Source organism: Petromyzon marinus, chromosome 27 (assembly GCF_048934315.1).
Source record: "Petromyzon marinus isolate PM22_M1 ecotype Great Lakes invasive population chromosome 27, UKy_Petmar_22M1.pri1.0, whole genome shotgun sequence".
Lineage (NCBI taxonomy): Eukaryota > Metazoa > Chordata > Hyperoartia > Petromyzontiformes > Petromyzontidae > Petromyzon > Petromyzon marinus.
This window is the reverse complement of record NC_133693.1, coordinates 3,121,210-3,140,148: the sequence shown is the minus strand read 5'-3', so window position 1 is coordinate 3,140,148 and position 18,939 is coordinate 3,121,210. Positions and strand designations below refer to the sequence as shown.

Here is an 18,939-nt window from a genome sequence, read left to right as displayed (position 1 = left end):
GCGAGTGATATCTGAACTGGATTTGAGATCCCCCCTCACTTCTTTTCCAACATAACACTCACCGGCATGGTAGTAATGTGAAACAACCCTCAAGGCTGACACCAGGACAAGAAGCCTTCTTTCAGCAGTGGACTAGCAATTCAATGCATCTATCGTTAACACAGGTATCGACTTCAAATTAAAACTAATAAACTAATTTTATTATTACCAGGTAAGGCCCACTGAGCTAGACAGCTTTTTGGCAGAAGCGACCTGGCGACAAATGATCGCCCAATGAAGTGGGCTTATCATGTAGGCATTTATTGCAGGCAAATACCTTAAAGGCATGTTGATTATAAATATGGAAGGAAAAACCGGAGGAACCGAAGAAACATCCATGCAACCACGGGGAGAACGTGCAAATGCCAAATAAACAGGCGTCAGAGTTGGGATCAAAACCATGTCCTTCTGTATACCAGTCAAGGTAGTTAACATTTCGTATCCGCGACTTTGACAAATCATTGTATCGTTGCAAGCCAACTGCTTACAGCATTACTGTGGTACAGAATAGTATAGACCAATTTATAATACACAGATATTGGGCCCCCCCATATCGCGTGAACTGCCATATTCCATTAAATGGTTAGTTATAACAAAATAACTTAGATAAGGCAGTGGCACGACAATATTTCTAAATGGCACAAAGTGGCCACTTCATCGAAAGAAAATGGACAAAGAAACACATCTTTCACTTTGTACAAGCTTTATGACAATGCTTGCACAAATATGGAATGTCGCTGTTTTCCTCTTGGGTGGGGTGGAGAGCGGAAAGGCAAAGCTTGTTTTAGCGGTAACTTTTTGAAAGGGATATTTGTTGACAACTTTTTTTTTAATCGCACTACAGTAAGTGCAACACTGAGCTACGCGAGTACACTAGATAATGCTTTACTCAAGCGAACATCTAAAAACATAAAAATAATGCGCCCCGAGACGCTTCGTTACACCTTACGGGCACAGTACAAATGCAGGTATTATGTATTATGAGGAAATTTAACACAGGACACTGTAAAAGTGACCGTGGCTGCCGTCGTGAAAATCACAATCCAGAGGTCGCCATGCATTCTCCTGGCGTGACAGTTGTGAAAATGAGGAAGATTATTAAATCCCCCCCCACCGCCTCCTCCTCCTCTGTCCACCTCACAGTAAAAAAAGCGTTCACCGCCGTTAGTCCATTAATAGGTCGTGTATGGTGAGGTAAAGTGTGGGTATACTCCAATCTCTTCGAATAAATCAGGCCAGCATGAAAGAGTAACGGTAGGCCAAATACCCTCCAAAGGGAGCTCCTTCTAGTGGTGGGCCTTCCACCAGCAGTGGCGTGAGAAGGCAATTGCAGGGCTGCACCTTTCACCGACTGTGGAATTTGCCATCGAGTAATTTTGGATATTTTTTTTAAACGGTAGTTGAACCTTATGGCGGGACCCCGGGGTCCCGAATAAACGGAAGTCAAAATCTTAATTTATATATTTTCGACGACTCCGTCCCACTGTGCACATAAACGCCGCGACCCACCTGGCACGAATCGTTCTGTTGTCACGTCGTGTCCAAGCGCAGCAGCGAGGGCGAATGCGCAGAAGAAACAAAACTTTTAAACTTTGATTAGCGCATCGTGTGGAGCTCGTCGAGAGGAACAGATTTGCCGTGTCGTTCGCCTTCAACAGACATAAAATGACGTCGCAACGCAGTTCATGCGAGAGCCCCGGGGGCTTATGGGACCCTGGGGTCCCGACATCAGGTTCAGTTGTCATTGTCAATGTCACCGGAACAAAAAAACATATATAATGAAATACAATAATACATATAACCGGTACATTCAATAAAACAGGTAATACACACCTACCACATAACACTAAACTATCACTTGTCTGAAGATATTATCTACAATTTTGAGAAGTGTCACATGAGTGTACGGCAGCAATACACTTAAACGTCTGTTTACATGGTCACGCACGACACTCCACCCGATTGAAAACACTCAGAGCTGCGCTGGCAATCTGGCACGCCTCCAGAGCCTGCCACACCAAAACAGGTTGCTTCATTCTGGGTATCAACAACAATAAAAAAACCCCCAAGCCTCCAGATGCGTGGCTCGCTGCTTATGAACTACTCCGAGGCAGCAATGTTGCAGAAGTGCAACGGAACGTCAGCCGATTTGTAAAGCCAGGAAATGTCCGAGATACGCCAGAGTCGTCAAGGTGGTTTCAGGATGGCTGTTCACCCCCCCACCCCACCGCCCTCCCAGTGTCCCGATGCCTTTCGTGAAAATCAGGAGTTTGTCCTGGTTTTAAAACTCTTCCGGCCTCATGCTCGGCTGACAATAAGGGGGGGGGGAGGTTGCTAGATTAGTGAGCGGGGCCAAAGTCTGCAAAAAAAATATTCAAGGCCACTCAATGTGGGCGGAGCCTTTGTGACAAGGTGGGCGTGGCCATGTAAAAGTGGGCGGGGCTGGCAAAGAAAAGGGCTGGCCAGCTCTCTTAGGGGTTCTGGTTGAGCCTCCCAGATAAATATCACTGATTTTTATCAGAAAATAATCCAAATGAATAATTGATGTAAGAAATGTATCAGTTAACACTTTGTGTCAATGGCGATTGTTTTTATTTACGTGAGCTGTTACACAAAATGTATAAAATGACAATGTTATATAATTACACGATCTAACCCTAAAACCTCTATTATGGATATTGGTGGCGAAAGCCTCCTACGTGTTGAACTGAGATTTCACTATCCGTAAGATATGGTAGAACATTTTAGACTGGGAATCAAAACGGCTTGACCATTCCAATATTAGATTATGTGAATGCTCCATCTCGGAGATCATCCAGTTGTAGAGCAGCAATAATGCTGAAAAATAATGTACAATGTTACATCTGTATTTTCCGCACAAGTCAAATATCCTGTTCTAGAAAATATGATACAGCACACCAAGGGAAAAACGTTACAGCAGGGTACTAAAAAATTAAGAACGGCATTAAGTTTGTGTTTGCGCGTAATTTTAATATCCTGTTCTGAAAAATATGACGCGTCACTAAGAAAACAATCAATTCGCCGCTTACAAGTTTTATAACACAATGGCGTTCGTGCCAAAAAACATAAAGCACTTATTGCAACGTGAAAACACAAGTGCCTTCCCGATTCCATCTATTAACACGCACTTATCACAATCCCTGCAGCGATTCATCAAAAATAATTGCACTAAAGCACAAAATGTATCAGTTCTGCAGTTGCTTTCACGTACGCCGATGGGATAATCACCTACTTTGCGTAGCAAACAGTCGTTTTCACTATTGCGCAAAACTACACACATCAACATTTTTTCTTTGTAAACAGACTACAGTCTTGCAAGACAGTACAGTATCTAAATTTATATTTTAGTATGCGTAGTTGCTGAGACTATCACCCGGAACGCGCCCAATCTCATCAAATCTCGAAAGCCCAAGGGGAGCTGAGTTTGGATTGTACTTGGGACGGGTGGACCACCGTGCACAATGGGTTGGTGTAGCTTGCAGGGGGCTATGTACGCAGCGGACAACAGAGGGCAGAACAGCAAAATCAATTGTTGCACATCATACTTCCGATGCGCAAAGCCTTCGCCAGTGTGTGCTGAAGTATGGTCAAATAACCCCTACGACCCCCCCAAAGCGTGAGAAGGTCCTCATCCAGCAGTGGGTTGACAAAGTGCTGTACATATACGTATGCAGGGTACTTCGAGCAAAGCCCAATGGCACCATCCTGAAATGTGTATTACAAATTACTGTACTTGATAAGGCTATGTGCAATCTAAATATGCAATTACCATTTCAGAGTGCTTCAAGAAATCCCATTGTTTCACCAAATAATACATACAGTATGTAAGCAATGGATAACGTGCGAGAGAAACTGCTGTGACTACAGCTTATCCACCACAATTAATTACGGAAAACAGTCTTCAAAACATGGGAGTCTGTTTACACATATCGAGTGCAAAAGGTTCAACAATGCAAAGTTAATGAAAGAGTACCCTTGTTTAAATAAACCAACAATCAACAACACTGTTCTCCGGCTCTGTAAAGTCCACGTAACGGAGACTTGGATTGGATTTCAACGCAACGTGGTGAATAATACAGTGGTGTTTTGGTAGCGATGTCAAGAGGGACATCCAAGCGGGCGGGCATGTCAACCCTTCAGGATTCTGACCATCCAAACTACACTGCACAAACAACATCGGAAGCAGGAAGATGACACCTCACACATGTAAAGAACACTAATGGGGGATAAAGTTGAAGACCCCCACCACCCCCACCCCTTGCCATACATTATCGAATAAGTAACTTCTCGGATGATGCCAGCGGTGGAATGGTAAACACACAATGGACTTGAACAATTCAGAGTTTGCCGGTTCCACTCGATCTCCCGTTGCGGCAATTGATTTTTGTAAAAATGCGGACATTTCCTAAAATTACCCTGGCCTCTCTGCAAAGTCGCATGCGGTGGGGTAAAATGTGGGTATTCTCACCCCTTCCAAAACAACGTCTAGCCAGCAGAAAAGAGGAAGCCATATACCCTCTAAAAGGGCTCTCTAGAGCACCCTCAAGGGGTTGGCCCTTTGCCAATTAGTTGCATAAGCAAGCAATTGCAGGGCTGAACCTTTACCTTGTGAAAACAACTGTGCTTATTTTAGGAAAGCACTATAACTGTTTATCACCGCACACGCAAAGCAGTGTTCGACACAAAAACGCTGACTTTGTTACAAGCGCTTGCTTCTCCACACACCCCACTCTACCTCACGCAGAATTTACACTGCAACTCTGCAGCACCGCGTTCAGCGTCTACTCCACGCCAGTACAGCAGATGCACACAAGAAAAATGTTTAAAGAACATTTCAAACGGGGACAACGGTCCTTCCTACTTTCACAAAAACTTGGGAGGACCCTGGGGCAGCCGTTCTGAAACCAGGACGAATGCTGCCAAACCGGGACGTTTTAAAGTTTCACAATTTACTCTATTCAATTGCCACACGCTCTCCCCCGCCCCCTGAACTCAAGACTGTACTGATTTGCTTATTTAAAGTATCTTTCTAACACTGCCAAGATTCCCCTTCAGAAGGTGTGTACACCAATCACATGTATGCCGGGCAAAGTACTCGAACACGTTCTGTAATGTTACCGAATGCCACAGTAATTTCATCCATTATCATAATTTACAGCACATTATCAATCTACTATTGGATGAAAGTCTCCCCCATGCCATATTGGACGTGTATTTATGTTGAACTTCTTTCGCACCGTACGTAGCCAACTGTGCTAATTGGAGGTGCGGGGGAAGGACAATAAACCAAACACTAAAAGCGGTTCTAAAGAAATTATTTTTCAATCTAGATTTAAAAGTGCACAGCTCCAGTGGCTTCCTAATATTGGAAGGAAGACCATTCCAGACAGCTGCAAAAGCGCATCTGAAAGTGCGCGATGCAGTGACCGTCTTTGATGGTATCGTAGGCCTTGACCAGGTCAATAAAGCAAAGATGTAGGTTATTTTGGAATTCCCTACACCTATGCTCTAGCAGATGGACAGACAACATGCCATATGTGACGGACCACTCTGCTCTAAAACCACATTGGGGCCCTGCAAGCCTCTCCTCAGCGTGCCTGGCAAAGCGAGGCTGAATAATCCTTGCCAGGACCTTTCCCGGCACGGTTAGGAGGGAGATGGCCCAGGACATGGGGGTTGTTTGACCATACTTCACTATGCTGGCCAGTGTGGATTTGGGAATGGGGTGACCCAAAAATTGGGCATTTATAACCCACCACTGAAGTTAGCTATGGGTGGGAACCAAACTCAGGTCTCTGTGTTCATAGCGCACTGCAGCACTAGCCAATGCACCAGGAATTGGGTTTAGAAATGAACAAAAATGCCATCAGTATGACACTGCCTTTGGACAACTTTGAAACATGTTTTTTTTACCAACTGAAACTCACATGACAGCAATAACGTCTTCATTTTAAAAGTCTTATTTTAAAAGTCGATTTTTTTTTTTATTAAATGCTAGAAGCTTTCAGAACACGAAAGGTTACCTTGCCAAACTAGCATCTAGGTGGCACTACGACGTTGCAATCCTTTAACTGCCCACTTTGAGATCTGGCAGGGAATATACAATTATTATGCTGCAATAAGGACACCTGTAAAAGGACACTACAGATAACCATCAAACTCACAAGCTGTAATGGAGTGCAGCCCCATAATTTATTAAATTTTCACAGAGACTGCCAAAATGGAGAGGAGATACATCCAATAAGTTGTCGTTTTATTTTTAAAAGTTTAATAATTTGCCTTCCAAACCTTATTAAATAACTTCAGAAACTAGACACACACAGCCATATACAGTGAGGGAAAAAAGTATTTGATCCCCTGCTGATTTTGTACGTTTGCCCACTGACAAAGGATCAGTCTATCATTTTAATGGTATGTTTATTTGAACAGTGAGAGACAGAATAACTAAAAAATCCAGAAAAACGCACGTCAAAAATGTTATAAATTGATTTGCATTTTAATGAGGGAAATAAGTATTTGACTCCCCAATCAGAAAGATTTCTGGCTCCCAGGTGTCATTTATACAGGTAACGAGCTGAGATTAGGAGCACACTCTTAAAAGGAGTGCTCCTAATCTCAGCTTGTTACCTGTATATAAGACACCTGTCCACAGAAGCAGTCAATCAATCAGATTCCCAAACTCTTCACCATGGCCAAGACCAAAGAGCTCTGCAAAGATGTCAGGGACAAGATTGAAGACCAACACAAGGCTGGAATGGGCTACAAGATCATTGCCAAGCAGCTTGGTAAGAAGGTGACAACAGTTGGTGCGATTATTCGCAAATGGAAGAAACACAAAAGAACTGTCAATCTCCCTCGGCCTGGGGCTCCATGCAAGATCTCACCTCGTGGAGTTGCAATGATCATGAGAACGGTGAGGAATCAGCCCAGAACTACACGGGAGGATCTTGTCAATGATCTCAAGGCAGCTGGGACCATAGTTACCAAGAAAACAATTGGTAACACACTACGCCGTGAAGAACTGAAATCCTGCAGTGCCCGCAAGGTCCCCCTGCTCAAGAAAGCACATATACATGCCCGTCTGAAGTTTGCCAATGAACATCTGAATGATTCAGAGGACAACTGGGTGAAAGTGTTGTGGTCAGATGAGACCAAAATGGAGCTCTTTGGCATCAACTCAACTCGCCATGTTTGGAGGAGGAGGAATGCTGCCTATGACCCCAAGAACACCATCCCCACTGTCAAACATGCAGGTGGAAACATTATGCTTTGGGGGTGTTTTCTGCTAAGGGGACAGGACAACTTCACCGCATCAAAGGGACGATGGACGGGGCCATGTACCGTCAAATCTTGGGTGAGAACCTCCTTCCCTCAGCAAGGTCATTGAAAATGGGTCATGGATGGGTATTCCAGCATGACAATGACCCAAAACACACGGCCAAGGCAACAAAGGAGTGGCTCAAGAAGAAGCACATTAAGGTCCTGGTGTGGCCTAGCCAGTCTCCAGACCTGAATCCCATAGAAAATATGTGGAGGCAGCTGAAGGTTCGAGTTGCCAAACGTCAGCCTCGAAACCTTAATGACTTGGAGAAGATCTGCAAAGAGGAGTGGGACAATCCCTCCTGAGATGTGTGCAAACCTGGTGGCCAACTACAAGAAACGTCTGACCTCTGTGATTGCCAACAAGGGGTTTGCCACCAAGTACCAAGTCATGTTTTGCAGAGGGGTCAAATACTTATTTCTCTCATTAAAATGCAAATCAATTTATAACATTTTTGACACGCGCTTTTCTAGATTTTCGTGTTGTTATTCTGTCTCTCACTGTTCAAATAAACCTACCATTAAAATTATAGACCGATCATTTCTTTGTCAGTGGGCAAACATACAAAATCAGCAGGGGATCAAATACTTGTTTCCCTCACTGTATGTAACCACGTGTGACTACAACTGCTTAGCTCTCACTGCTGAAACGATAGAACCAAGGTATAATCCATTTAACAATTTATTCATACATTTTAGATGTGAAATGTCCATTGCCATCAGCTCCAGTTACTGCTGTGAACATCTGACAGCATTTGTCTCTGTTACAAGCGCCGGCCATATCCGAGCACAGCAAAGGCCTCCTTGTCATGTCACACAGAGAGGACCATATGTTTGGATGGCATTCAAGTGGTGATGCTACCGCGCACACACTCAGACGCTATTTAGGTTCAAATTAGCAAGTTACGCCCCTCAGGTAACTGGGTCAGACGAGCCGCAGTCAAGGGCCTCGTCTCCCGTGTGAATGCAATTAAACACCGTGGGGATAGCAGCAGCCAGAGAGGGCCGATCTGCGTGTCTGCCCCCCTCTCCCTGGTGTCGATCATCGAGCAGCCTATACAGTAATGAGGTCACCTCAAGATTAATCTTAACCAAGTACATTCTAACGCCGATGCAAATTGTTGGCATCCCCTTTTAATCTCTCAGAAAGTAAATTAAACAGCAAGAGTATAGTGCAGTCCTAGGTGTATTTATTGTTAATATTACACTGCAGGATTGCGAGAAATGGCGGCGGTTCGGGGAAGAGGCCTTTATCCAGCAGTGGACTGACCAAGGCAAACGAATGAGCATAGTAAACACAAATACGTGTGTATTTTTAAACACTGTATTACACATTTTTGTTTTGAAATATTTGTAAAATCAGATCTAAGGTGGACATACTTTGAAAGAAAACTACCGTATCCTCCGGATTATAAGATGCTCCAGAAACTAAAATTCACCCCCACCTTGTGCAAGGTGTCAATAAAGTTATGCAAATCTGGAACACACACATCTACTGGATATGATGCAGCCACTGAAATTAGAGGGTGCGGTAATACACAGCATTTGTCATATGCTTACATCAATATACTGTGATTTTAATGCAGCCATTGGTGTACACGGCCTGGACATGGTTGCCGACCCGATTGGTGGACTAACGGAGAGTAACGGATGACTCTCCTTTTCCACATGTTCTTGCTCAGATTGGCAGCTGTATAAACTGAGCCTGTGCAAGTTATGACAGAGTATGTTGGTTGGGGGGGGGGGCAGGGGTGGGGGGCGGTCAGAAACGGACTAATTAGTGTCATTCTTAGTCAGAAAATCGAGATCCTCAATTTATAAATTATGCTTTCTGTCAGCACAATTGTGCCATCGTCATTCAAGCATTCCACCACGGTCATCGGGAAAAAATGTTTTCGGTGAGATGCCTCGCATGGCCCGTTCTAGGGCATCTACTTGTAGAATACAGTACTTGTGTCATCACGGTTGTGTCATCATGGTTGCGAGTATTCTGTTTGCCGAGTCTTCGTCCCCCCATAAAAGGACGTGGACTTCCATGCTACAGTTCGTGCTTATATCACACAATGGATATACACGAAGCAAAGAGTGTTCGTGAAAACTGTTCAGTGTAAGGTGAAGGTAAAAGATGCACACCACTAGACTCACCCACCCCCCACCAAAAGAGTATGATAGCCTACTCTTCCGCACTGATCAGATGTCTTGGAAGAGGCGAGATTACCAACGCCATACGTGACCTGCTGTTTGATCGAATAAACTGTGGTGGTGGTGTGTGTGCTCCCATTTACACTGGACTGCTTTCTGGGTGGACAGAGGTGGTGGGCGATTTTTTGAAAGCAAAAAAGAACCTCGCACCGTCGCTTCAACTACCGCATACGGGGAGATCTAAATCAAATCGGCAACCTCTGGATTGCAAGTCCAGTGTGCTTAACCATTACACCGTGGCGGCAGCCGTCAAGTTACATGTAGCCCTGTTCATAAATTAACACCAATGACAATAAAAGCTAAAAATCGCGCTGTAATAAAAGTGCGTCCGTGTTTTTTTTTAAAGCTCACTTGCCTGCCAACTTCATTAAAAATGCCAATTACTTTAAAAAGTCATGGTGCTGTTTTGTTTTCCTTCTCCGGCATGCTAATCCTCATTAAGGTTTGCAGTAAATATGCATTCGAATAACGTGAAGCTTTTTTTATAAAAGGTGTAGGAAGAACAAAAACGGGAGCACACTACAATTACTGCATGTGTTGTTACATGTGACATGTGTTCCCTGACACGCACCACACAAACCCCCCCCACACTCCAACAAAGCAATTAGCTGTTGATGAGCCATCATTATGAGTTGGCCTGGCTCAGGCCGGCAAACAGCACCCACTCTCCTCCTCCTCGACTGCCTTACCCAACCACCACCCCCACCCCTTGTTGGCCAGCCACCAAATCCACAGCACAGGCTGTTCCCTCTGCCACCCCACAACACGCTTGGCATTTTGTCCCACCCCCCCTCCCACCCCTCCGCATCTCTCCCCAGTGCACGCTGCTCACTCGCCACACCACTTAAAACAAACAGGGGTGGGGGGGGGCTCTGCCACGCTTGCTCGCGCCTATTAATTGTCCACCAACGTTCATTTGTAGCATTACAAACGCTTTGTGGGGGACTCCCCACCCTCCCGTGAACGTCTTTCTCCGTGTTTCACCACTCGTTGAAGCAACCACCAGTGAAGGCGTCGTTTTCCTGATAAATGTGTCGCCGTTGTAGATGCAAGTCTCCAAAAATAGTTCTCACAGAACCCCTCTTATCTGTTAACCCGAATAAGCTGCTACCATTACCCTCTGAAACGCGTGTTATATTCGTGGTCATATTCACTTCCTATCATCAGCGATGATCCCCAATTTTTTTTTTACCTCGGATGAAGGGAGAATACATTCGCCAATAACGGTTCGGATAATGGTGCCCACGATATTCGTCACCCACACCACCACGGACGCATAAGAGAAGTTTTTCGCAAGAATTCAAGATTGCCACATACGTCCCTTAAAATACCACTTTTCTAATTGATGAAACTTTAAACTAATTTGGACAGTCCGTTGCACGCACACAGCCATGGACCTACAACATGACAGCTATTTTGGTTTTTCAAATGTATTTTTGGATCGTTTCTTCCGTTCATGCGGGAAAACGGTAGTTCCTTTACAAGTGTGACGCTGCATTTGCAACTCAAACGCAGAACCAGAATGATAACATCCATAAGCGGTTATGATGCAAGTCTGCAATACAGATGGAACCTCATGCAGTGGTGATTTGGTTTTGTGTTATTGGGCATCTAATTAGATCAGTGGTTCTTAACCTGGGGTACACGCACCCTCTGGGGGATGTGATATGCCCTTTCTGGGGTTGCGAGACAATGCAGGATTTTTTTCGAAGGTAAATCATTGGAAACACAAATTAGGCACGGGCACGTAAGTACAACTACTTTGTTTCATCAATGTATTTATTAACATTATACATTTTTTACGACTGCGAACCACGGGGTGCAGGCTGCAGTAAAAGTTAAGAACCATTGAATTGGATCATTAGATGCGTTCCACCATCAACAAACTCTTAAAGAGACCGAACCAATAAGCACAAGGGTCCTGGAACTCATTATAAAACATTACAAGGGAACTCCTCTTATCCACGGAACTATTAACCACAACTCATATTATTCACGGCAACTGTAGGGCCCCATTTCGTCCTATTATCTGCGTTCTTCCTCATTATGAATAGCGAAGGGGGGCTTCCTAATTATCGCAATCTTTTCTGTGGATTGGAGAAGATGAGCTACAATTCACTCATAATACCCACCGTTATCCACTTTTTTTTTTATATATATAACCAACTTCAAACTAGGTGCAATGGCAGCACTTGTTATAATCGCGAGACAACACAGACGCTCAGACACCAATATACACTCAGAGACACAGAGACAAACATGGAGCTAGAGGAGGACATGGGAGACAAACATGGAAACACAAACGCAGCGGCACAGAGAAACGGAGGCAGAGACAACGAAAAATATGAATACAGATAGACACGGAGACGGACAGGGAAGCACTTACCCTTTTCTGTAAGTGGCCTTGGGCAGGACACGTCGCTAGCCACCAACACCTATACAGTACACGAGTTGAGAGACTTGTGCACTGTAGCACCTACACCTGGGCGTGCATTTTGTATCTCTCCGTGTCTGTGTGCGTCTTTCTGTCAGTGTACATCTATCTCTGTGTGCGTCTCTATCTCCTTAACTGTTGCTCACACGTAAACACTTGTCTTTGTCTCCCATGTTGTGTCTCTGTGTTGCTGTGATGACGCCACCGCCACTTGATGACGAACGGCGCCTGTTGTTGTTATTGTGTCTCCGTGTCTGTGTGTTATCCTCCGTCTCAGTTGCGTACATGGAGACAGACACATGCAGACAGACACCTGTCTCTGAAGCACCACGTTTGTATTTGTGCGAAACCACGTGGTGCTTAAATGACCTTCGCTGCCGCTCTAAAAAAACGTATCCGAGATACACCTCGCGGATAATAGTAGTAAAATCGCGGATAATAGGATTGGCGATGTCACCCATATTACCATGCATGATGATGAGGAGTTCTGTACTGTACTTAATGGGGTGAAGTGAGAGGTGCAGTGTTTAGCATAGCACATTGCAATAAGGCTGGTTGAGTTTGAATCCCAGCCACGGCTATTTTATAATAGCTATTTGATAATAGCCGTGGCTGCGAGCGATAATCTGAACCGCTCACGAGCCTGCACTGACGAAGCGTGGCGAAGTATGGTCAGACAACTTCCACGCGCGTCACGGCACGGTGAGGCCGTCGTCCAGCAGTGGATCAGCAAATGGCTGAACGTTGTTTTACCGTCCTGTATTTAGACAAGATGGTGCCCTATTAAAAAAAAAGATGAAATGCAGATTAGGCCTAAGATGAAAATGATTGCAAGTAAATATAGGACTGTAAAAAAATGTTCACCTACATTGATAAAATGGTGATGAACTAGAGCAGCGATGTACAGTAGTTGCTAAAAATCACATACGATATAAAGCTGTTGCTTCAGTCTTTTAGAATAACAGGTACATCAAAATAGAGAATTTTCTGAGTCTTTAAACCTCTCAACCTCAAATTTGCCTGCAGAGGGCCAGTCAACTGAAACGTATTTTTTCTTTCCTCTCAGTGATAATTGTTCTAATGTTGACAGCATTTAAGCACAAGGAGGTGGTGGTGGCAGATTTATTTTTTTACAGATCTGTGACGATCAGTCAATGAAATCAACAAAATATTGTAAATATTATTTGGATCTTTCGGCAAAGTCACGTAGATAGGTTCAAAGAAAAGAACAAAAAAAAATATCAAAAACTACGACGTTTCGATCACAACACAAGCGATCGTCATCAGGAAGAAAAAAAGAGGGGGAAAGCTACTGAGGGAGACTGGAAGGTTTAAAATGGTTGTAGCCCAAGGGTCATAAACGAAGTGGGCGGGGCTAGTGATGTTAATGTGAGGAATTAGCATGTTAATGGGAGATCCTTCACAGATGGGATCAGATCACGAATTTTATGTACTGTGTTAAATCGAACCTGGATCTTGTGTTTGCTCATGATTTTGGAGATCTTTTTGGTGACCCCTGCTATGTATGGCAAGCTGATGGTTTTGATTGGGGCCTCAGATGGTTCTTACCCAACGGTTGGGGTGATAGCTTTACGGATTGTGTAGTTTCAATATCCATTCATCTTAAGAGCTTGGTCTACGTGTTTTAGTTCACTGGCTAGGTGATGGTCGGAAATACATCGAGCTCCATGGTGTAGAGTTTTGATGAGGGAATTCTTCTTGGATGGATGGTGGTGGGAGTCAGGCTTTAGGTAGGCATCCGTATGTGTGGCTTTCCTGTAGACAGTGTCCCATTGAGCCATCTGGTCTTTCGATTAAAACATCCAAGAATGGTAACTTGCCATCCTTTTCCACCTGCATTTTGAATTAGATGGTTGGGTGTATGGAATTGATGTGGTTGAGGCCATGTGGCCAGATGACAAACGTGTCATCTACGTACCTCTTCCACAAGGACGGACGTAGAGTGGATGCCTGGTTGGCATCTGTCTCAAATTTTTCCATGAAAACATTGGCTAAAACTGGACATTAGGGAGAACCCATTGTACAAAGTTCCATTCCAGGTGAAGTAAGCGTTGGCGAGGCAGTGTCTCACCAGGGCCGAACATTAAGTGGATGTCTCGGACCGTGCTCGTGAACATAAGGCAGATCTGAAACACGATAGGACCAATACCTGGGCCGTGGCTGATCACTGTTTTAATGCGGTGGGCTCACACGAAATTTATTTCTCTAAGATGATGGTACTTTGCAAACCAACCGACTATCAACAAACATTCGTTCATGACATTATCAACCAGTTTAAGTCATAACTGGCTGTGATGGTCCCATCCTTCCACCTTCCGATGTTAGTTGTTATTTTCGGCTTTCTGATTTTACATTAACAGGTAAAATTTCCCACACTAACACAGCCACCTCGCTCTCCGAGCTCGATGTTGCTGCTCTGCGATCTCCCATTAACATGCTAATCTCACATTAACATAGCCGCCTCCGCGCCCTCGTCGTGGAGGCCGCTCTCCGATCTGACATTAACATGCTAATTTCTTACATTAACATAACTAGCCCCACCCACTTCGTTTATGACCCTTGGACTATACACCCATTTTAAACCTTTCAAACAGTCTGCCCCAGCAGCTTTCCCCTTCATTTTTTCCTCCTGATGACGATCGCTTGTGTTGTGATCGAAACGTCGTAGTTTTTTTTAATTTTCTTTGAACCTATCTTCGTGACTTTACCGAAAGACCCAAATAATATTAATTCCTGCAGTCACGAAAGCTTTAAGTAAAAAAATATTGTAAAATCGACAACTTTTTTTTATAATTACTCTGTGCCACCCCCCCACACCTCCCGAAGGCAGGACCCCCCCCCCCACACACAAGCCACGCCCAGCTTGACCCGGAAGTTGCCGATGACGTTACCAAACCCCACCCCCTATTACCTCCCGTCCAGCGGCACGCACGGGAACGGACTTTTCCCTTGCCAACCCATTCGGTGTTATCCGATTAAGTCGAGGAAATTCGAGGCAATGATCGGTCGCGTAATCGATTACTTATGTGGCTATATCCCAGATAGTTTTTCAGCCTTGGACTAGATGGAGGAAAGTACGAGACCTGTCCCCCCCGTACCTCCTATGTCCGTGGAATCCTATTAATCGAATCCTGATAATCAATAATCGATTAATGTTCTATTATCCCGTAAGATGGCAAACATGTGCAGGGGCTAGATCAGGGGGGAGGATCGGTGACAACCAAAACAAGCAGTGGGCATTTTTGTTCCGAATTCGGTATATATACATTCAAACCAACCACCAGGTTTGCCCGAGACCCCCCTCGAGTTCGAGGGCCAATATCGAGGTCGGCTAGCCACGAGGGGGCTTCAAGGAGAGACGCGACTTGGCGTCGTTTCCTCGTCGATTTAAAGCGCACAGACGAATTGTTAGTTACTCTACACGGCGCACGCCCGATTACTTCAACAATCGTTTCACGCCCCTGATGTTAGTTGCTGTGCTTTGATGGCGTTGTACCGCGAGAGATGGGGGGGGGGGATGGTGGTGCTTTTTTTCCTTCTTATTCTTCTTCTTTACACAATGGCGAACTTATTTAAAATGTCAGGAAAACTGCCAGCGGAGGGAGTTCGGAGGAGTTGAAGCACTCTCACTCCTCTCTCTCTCTCTCTGTGAGCCTCGGGCTGCTCCCAAAAGAGAGGGGGGAAAGGCGGCGAGCGACGAATGGAGAGAAATGGCCATGGTGGGAGACGGAGGGGTGAGGAGGCGAGGCACTCTTTTTAAATAACATCATCATGAACCACCACCACCATTGTCAATCAAACAACGGGGCCGCCAGCACCATGGCCATGCGCGATGATCTCGGCTGCCTCCCCTGAGCAAGTGTCCACGCGGAGCGTAGTTTTGACGAAGCGTACACAGTCCTCGTCTTTTTATTTGTTTACGCGATTACGTTCGTGTCGATTATTCTCAACGTTGTTACGACGCGCGGGTTTAATGTTGGTTTGTGCGTTCCGTGTATGTGTTTGTGTGTGTGTGAGCGACTTTAAATCATAAAAAGTACACCTAGCCTGGCACGGGGGGGGGGGGGTGGCTTCCTGTGGGACAACGCGTCAGCGCCACGTAATGGCGGTGGTTGTTGTTGTTTGAATGTTTGTTCCAACGTCGTACGTGTTGACATATATTGTATACTGTCTGTATTTACGTTGATATTTGTTGTACGGGATTTTTTTGTTTTGTTATTGCTATATTTTTTTTAACGATTGTTTAAAGTTGGCTGGCCAAATCGTTACAACCACGAAGGCCGATCGCGCTTATTGAGCGTCGTTAGGGCTCTGTTTTGTACACAATCACAAGGCGGCGCACACATAAATACGCGTGTGTTCGTGCAAATTAAATGTTTGTAAAGGCGTTGTGCTCGTATGCGTGACGGAAAGTGTGTTACAGCATGCTTACCGTTGTGCTAGTTAAGTGTGGCAAGTGTAGGGGAGGTAGTGTGGAAATGTTGTTTATCTGTAATGTGTTGTTTGCGTATCTCTGTGCGGATGATTGTCGTTTTTGTTTCAGCGCGTGTTTATATTTGTGTACATGTTGTTTGTGTTTCATGCGAGTTGGTAATGTTGTTTGTTGTTCCGTGTTGTGTACTTCTGTGTGTCCCTGTGTTTATGCGAGCCTGCGCTTTTACTGTTTTGTTAGTTGTTTACCGCTTTTGTATGGTTGTAAAGTTATCGTATTTTTGTTTACATGTACGTTTAAATATGTATTCAACACAACATGTGTATTCTACAACTTCAACCACTGTGGCCCACACGTGCATCATCACCCTCAATGTGACCATGTTTGCCACTATCAGAGAGATCATTGCGATAGCAGACACCAACTTCACGATAAACACCAAGCAAATCACCACAACCATACACACCGTGCAGTGCCCGTCTCTTTAAAAGCTTTTCATCGTCGACCCCACGACCCGCCGAGATGAGACGAAACAACAACAGCAGCAGCCGCCCCCTCCATCACCGCCTTGCACGGGACAGGCGACCATCACGGGCGTGAAGAAGACGAGCGAGCGAACAAGAAGCCAGCAGGAGGAGCAATCGTAGTGGGAGGAACAGCAGGGGAAGGCGTCAATCAGTCGTGTCCCATCCCCCACGTGTGTGTGTGTCCCGGGATGGCTAGGGGACCCCCTTTAGTAGGGGGACACCAATACCCCCCCCACGAACCCCTTCTTGTTACTCACCTGGCTTGGCTGAGGCTGGCCGGACCAAAGCAGTCCGCGATTCCACCACGAACTCGGTGGTGGGTCGTGGTTGATGATGATGGTGGTGATGATGGTGGTTGTTGTTGGTCGCGGGCACGCGTGCGTGTGTGCTCGTGCACGCACTATGGAGGGAGCAGGGGTGGTGGTTGGGGGGGTGGAGGAGGCGACGCGGTCACGAGTGGGGGGATTAAGGCGGAGCCAGAGCCGAGTCCGCCTCCTACTCCACTTCGCTCCGCCTCCTCCCCCACTTCGCTCCGCCTCCTCCCCCACTTCGCTCCGCCTCCTCCCCCACTTCGCTCCGCCTCCTCCAAAGGCAGTAAAGCTGCAGTAGCCAATAATGGGCGCTGTGCGAGCCCTCCTCCCCTATGGGACGGGGGCCAACAACAACCACGACCACCACCAACTAACAACCACCACCACTAGAGCGGGCCGGGTCCCCGGCACGCAACCGTGGACATGTTCTGGTTCACAGACGGCTTATGAACGAGCACCCGAAATCTGCATTAATGATTACGCCTGGCCGTCTCCTGCGGTGGTATATGTCTCCTAGGTTTTCCACGAGTGGTTAACGTGAACCAGCTCGGGAGGTTGGTTGTGGTGGTGTAAGAAGAACGCCTTTGCTTTTTTTTATGCCGCTGCTGCGTGGGTTGTTGAAAAGGATCAAGCTCAAGTCTTTGACGCGTCCACCCACTCCCGCGCCCCAAACTCGTCCTCTGCGTTTGTAAACATCGTGCGGGAGGTTGAGAAGAGACATCCTGAGATCAGTGCGGACACTGCCCATCAGGCGGCAGGCTCCGTGGCATTCACAATGGCCATTCCGGGAATCATCGATACAGTATTAAGAGATCTTCAAATACTTTTCGGCATGATGGCCGACCTTTGGGTTGCCACGTGCTGGTCTCCTGAATAATCTTCCTTCAGTTTCTGGAGAGGCTCCAGTACTTCGAGCGACGCGTCGGACATGATACAGAAACATCACAGTGCAACCCGAAAACAGCGGAGACCTTCGTACAGCACAACCATGAACGCCTACGCAGTCGCTGTATCAGTCGTCCCCGTGACCCGTGATAGTCGTGAAGTCAGTGGATCCATCTTCTTTGGTTCTTTCGGTAAAGTCACGTAGAATGAGAATAAAATAATAAATTGATAAAATAACACAATATTCTCACGACGTTTCGGCCACAACACAAGCGGCCTTCATCAGGTGAAGGGACGAGACAGTCTCGTCCCTTCACCTGATGTTATTTTATTTTATCAATTTATTATTTTATTCTCATTCTACGTGACTTTACCCGAAAGAACCAAAGAAGATGAATCCTTGCAGTCACGAAAGCTTTAAATCGAAAAATAAAAGTCAGTGGATCCTTTAAAGAAATTACCAGTCGAGGTGGCAACACTCAATACACGTGTATTTTCTTTTCATAATCAGTAAGAAAGTGAATTACCGTTCACTTTTTTTAAACGAGTGGGTTATAAGTGGTATTACGTTGGACTTAAAATGTTTATTTTCCACAACTTAAATTCAAGTGGCCAGTACAATTCCAGAGAAAGCGTCACGGATTTGAATATGAAACCAAGAACGTGGCAGAGATGGATGATATTGATTCCCGGTCTGGGCCTATGATCTAATGAAATGCAAAAGTTGGCAGTCAATGGAAGTACAAA

At 45.4% G+C, this 18,939-nt stretch overlaps 1 protein-coding gene across 9 annotated transcripts in view; it reads right to left on the bottom strand.

The window, feature by feature from the left end:
* Positions 1-17,468, bottom strand: part of LOC116946633 (nuclear receptor coactivator 2-like) — an 89,231-nt gene extending 71,763 nt beyond the window's left edge. For 3 of the 9 annotated variants that reach the window (XM_032961732.2, XM_032961737.2, XM_032961734.2), the window contains exon 1: positions 17,254-17,468. The gene's annotated coding sequence lies outside the window, so the exon portion shown is untranslated. Of the gene's footprint in view, positions 1-16,935; positions 17,232-17,253 lie in introns of those variants that run through there. The other 6 variants (XM_032961738.2, XM_032961740.2, XM_032961742.2 and 3 more) reach the window with 3 other exon arrangements.
* Between the last annotated feature and the right edge of the window lie 1,471 nt (positions 17,469-18,939).